This window comes from Lactuca virosa, chromosome 4 (genome assembly GCF_052849685.1).
Source record: "Lactuca virosa cultivar CGN04683 chromosome 4, Lactuca_virosa_CGN04683_v6, whole genome shotgun sequence".
In the NCBI taxonomy this organism is placed as follows: Eukaryota; Viridiplantae; Streptophyta; class Magnoliopsida; order Asterales; family Asteraceae; genus Lactuca; species Lactuca virosa.
In genome coordinates this window covers 265,271,037-265,275,765 of record NC_136429.1, presented here as the reverse complement: position 1 = coordinate 265,275,765, position 4,729 = coordinate 265,271,037, and positions in this window count along the sequence as shown.

Here is a 4,729-nt window from a genome sequence, read left to right as displayed (position 1 = left end):
AGTCCCAAATCTTGAAAAAAAATATATTGGAAATCAAAAGTGGACTTATTATAGACAGAAAAGTAAACAGACTGATAACCTAATGATTTCTTCTCCCGATCTTGAAATTTTTGCATTTATATCACCCTACCGGCTAGTATAACCTTTTGACATTTGAAAATAGAATCCCTATGTTTTATTTTCCCTCTAGGATTTCTGGAAATTAGGCTATTGTATATTATATTTTTTGGGAAAAAACTATGCTTGTGTTTATAGAGATTTGAGCCTACACGGCACGTGGAGGTGCTGCGTGGCATGTGGAATGTAATTTTTGAGTAACTTTTAAGCCAATAATGTACCACTTAGACTGCTTATTTTAATTTTTTGTGGTGGAACCTACACGATGTGTAGAGGGCTACCTAGGGCGTAGATGGAGTTTTCCAGCTAGTTTTGAATTTTTGCAATCCAACTTATTATCAACCCTTTTTAGCTTCTTTTTTGCCAAAACACATTTTTTACCTGCATTATTTAAATATAACGAATTAAGTACCTTTTATTCCATAAAATGATCATCAAATTATCTAAAATGTTCCTAATATGTGTATAATTCAAAACATATCAACATTAAAACTTAATCAATAACACTCGCAAGGGCTAGGGTTTCCTCTCTTGCGAAATGGAGGCTGAAAATGACGAACACTAGGAGTTTGTGTCTTTATATAGTGCCCAAGGCCTGATATTAGGGTTTAGGCTGATTGTGGCCAGAAGTCGCAACTAATAGATAGTCGTGTCGTGACATAATGATATGGAACGCACGACGATCCTCCAAAAGTCCTTTCAAACAAAATTTAAGGGAAAACAACTTGACAAACAACATACCAGAAACCAAGTGTTACAACTCTCCCTCACTTGAATCAAATTGTGTGTTTGAAATCCTCCTCCATAAATTGCTCTTGTTAATGCTCACGCATCTTGTTGTCGGGTTCCCAAGTACATTTGGAACCCTTTCGGTGCTGCCACTGCATCTTCACCAATCTAATTACCTTGTTGTGCAAGTTCTTTGTCTTTCTTTCTAATATCATAACTGGTCGCACCACATAGTGTAGGCACTCATCCACCTAGAATTCCTCCAAAGGTACTACAACAGGCTCAACAACTATGCACTTCCTCAACTGATAAACATAAAAACAAATATGGATCTGACTGAACTTCTCAGGAAGCTCCAAACAATAGACAACGCTTCCCACACAAGCAATAATCTAAAAAGGCCCAATATACCTAGAGCCTAACTCTGCCCTCTTCTGAAACCTAGTGACATCTTTCCAAGGTGACACTATCAGTAGGACCAAATCTCCAACTTAAAATTCCAACTCAGATCGACGCCAATGTAGATGGCTCTTCTGCCGACTCTACACAGTCTTTTGTTTCCTATGTGTGCCAACCCAAAATTTCTATTCTGTACAACCATTCGATTCAATAGAAGTCAGAACAGTTTCTTCTAACTTTCAAGCTTTTTGGAATAAGTTTGAGTGTTTGAAAGTTAGTACTTCAGGAGATAACAGGAGAGAGGATGCCCTAGGGTTTATTGTGCAACAATAATATCCCAAAACTCCAAGAGTTTGGAGTTTACGGCCTAAACAAAGGTGTCTACGGCCGTAAACCCTAAAAGGGGGTATAATTGTGACACTTAGTCATTATTTACCACTTTTCACATTTTCAAGATCCAAAACCCATTTCTCTCTCAAGTATCATCCGACTTTTCTTCAAGATCTTCAACTTTTGTAGATCTTCAAGTTTCACCAAGAACACACACTAGTGTTCTTGGACTTTTAGCACCTTTTCAAGCTTCTACCTAGTAAGTACTTCTATCCTAGTGTATTATAAGACTTGTTACACTTCTAATCATCAGGAAAACACCCAAAAATCAAAGGATCAAAGGTGTTTACGGTCCAAGAACACCTTGGACCGTAAACCCTATCAAAGGGGCCAAAGTGGCCCTAGTCCCTTACCAAGCCTTGAAAACTAGTCTAGACCCCTTCCTTGATGTGCTAGGAACTCAAAACAACAAAAAGACCATAAATCATTTGGGTTTACGGCCGTAAACCGAAAGAGAAGTGGTCCAAGGACCGTAAACTCCATAAAGGAGTGAAATGGTGCCCTAATCACTTCCTAAGGCTTAAACAGGAAGTAGGAATGCTTCTTATGACCTTTAAGGCTTCAAAACACAAAATGGTCAAAGTACCATGAGTTTACGGCCGTAAACTCATGGGTTTACGACCGTAAACTCAAGGGGTTATGGTCACAAAACCGTAAACTCCAAAGGAGTTTACCCTTGAACCCTAAACTCAAATACAAGGTCCTACCACCCTTAGATGCAATCCTGAGGACTTATAGAACTTAAATCAAGTGTTTTACATGTCTTAGGATGTCTTAAACTTGGTTAATTAGTTGTTTTATGACTAATTGGATACATATATGTGCTATTATATGTTAACTAGGATCCTTGTGTGTGTTCAAGTCTTCACTTGACACTTAGCATCCAATACTTTCCGTTCATCCAAACCACTCAGTACAGGTGAGTTCATACCCCTTAATTAACCTTTTAAATGTTTTTAAATACTTTTATAGGGGGAATACAAGTTGAATTATTATAGTTATTATATCAATCACATGTGATTAATAACTACCAAACTGTTTTACTTCAAACTGTCTTACAAACTCTTTTACATACCAAATGCTTTTATCAAACTCTTTTACATGTTAAATACTTTTAATTAAAATCTTTTAAACTTATATTCTGTTAAAAGTGTATTTATATAGATATAGTTATATAAGTAGGATTGAAAGGACTTAGGACTGATAGCTTACCTTATTTCCTGTTCCTTGTTTGGTTGTGGATTTAGGGTGTTTCGGTTATTTGTCCGAAGGTCGTTTGAATCCTAGTTATATATTATGTATATGTATGTAGATACAAAGGTTCCTTCTTTCATTCAATTCAATACCTTTGGGTAGCAAAGGTATACACACATGTTCATTCATTCAAACCACATTACTAGTAAACTATAATAGGTATAGTTTAGGGAGATACTAATACTATTACTAGAAGAATGAAACATACAATGAGTCAGTTCATACATGAGTCAATAACAAACAAACAATAGAATACTATGATGAGAAACAAACAATAGAATACTATGATGAGAAACAAGCAATAGAATACTATGATGAGAAACAAACATACATGCTAGACAGGGAGAGAACACACAATACAGCTAGCACATACATATACATATACATTACCTACAGTTATGTGAGCCACGTAACGGGGCATGGCACTACCTGCCATGACCGTTTTGTATCCAGAATCACCTTAAATGGGTAGCGTATGAGTTTGTGTATACATCTATTCTGGATTGACTATCCTACACCTTGCTGCTCGCTACAGTGGGACTTGCAAGTCTACGGGTGCCAAACGTCATTTCTTACAACGTCTTACATCGTCGTTTTACTAGAGTCGGTAGCAGGATACAGGCCGATCACATGGTACTTTAAATAACAATTGATTTAAGGTAGTTAATACAGCAGTAGTTACTTAATACAACACTACAGTACTATTTCATTTTCCCTTTACATTTACTTTGTGATCTTCACACAATAAACAATAATGTAAAAACTATATTTTTGGTAAATGATAGTTAGATTTGGGAAAATACACACTCTTAGAAGGGACACACACAGATACTAGATGCCTTGGTAGAAGGCTACTTTTAGTAGGAAGCATAGGGTTTTCTAGGAGAGTTCAAACAATTACAAACTTTTACAAACTTATACAATTACATACTTACAAACACTTTCATACAAATATAGACACTAATATACTTATGATCTCACCAGCTTTAAAGCTGATAAACTCTTTCAAAATAACTTGTATTCTCAGGTCACCAGTAGACAGGTACCGGTGCCAGGTTTTGAGAAGATGGATCTCGTTCAAGACTCATCTTTTATTTTGATGTATATTTTTGGTGTCTATATAACTTGACAGAACACACTTGCATGAAATTATATTATTAATGCAATGGATGATGTTGTTGCTTGTTTACTACTTTGCATTGTTGTGATACTAAACATGACGTCCTCCACCCCCGAACGATTCCGCCGTTCTGGTTTTGGGGTGTGACAGATTGGTATCAGAGCATTGTTTATAGTGAATCGAGTGTATCAACCCATAAAAGATATACGAACTATAAACACAGCGGGATTAAAATACTCTGATAAAGAGTTTATACTTTTAAATAATAAAATATTTAACCAAGTATACATACCTGCATTCATACTAAAATCAGTGTCACTAGGACAGAACAAAAGTATTACGATTGTTGGACAGCACAAGTAGACTTAGAGACATATAGTCAAAGCTGGGAAGATATAGCATGATCAACTATGTTATCCGAGGGTTGGCTAGCATGTGCCTAAGTGTGGTTGTGAGGTTGCAACAAGTCTAAAAACTTACCAACACTACTACAATGAGAACAGTAGAACATAACATAAACTTAAAATACTATAGGAGTATTTTGTGTTACTTTAATTACTTATCTAAGAACTAAAGATCTTTATTAGTATATCAATAGTTGCTGAGTGGATACGCTAAGGTTATATGTATCTAAGAATATCATAGACTTAGAATCTGTAATCTTTGCTTTACTCCCTGTTCCTTGTTTGGTTGTGGGCTTAGAGTTAGGGTCACTTATTC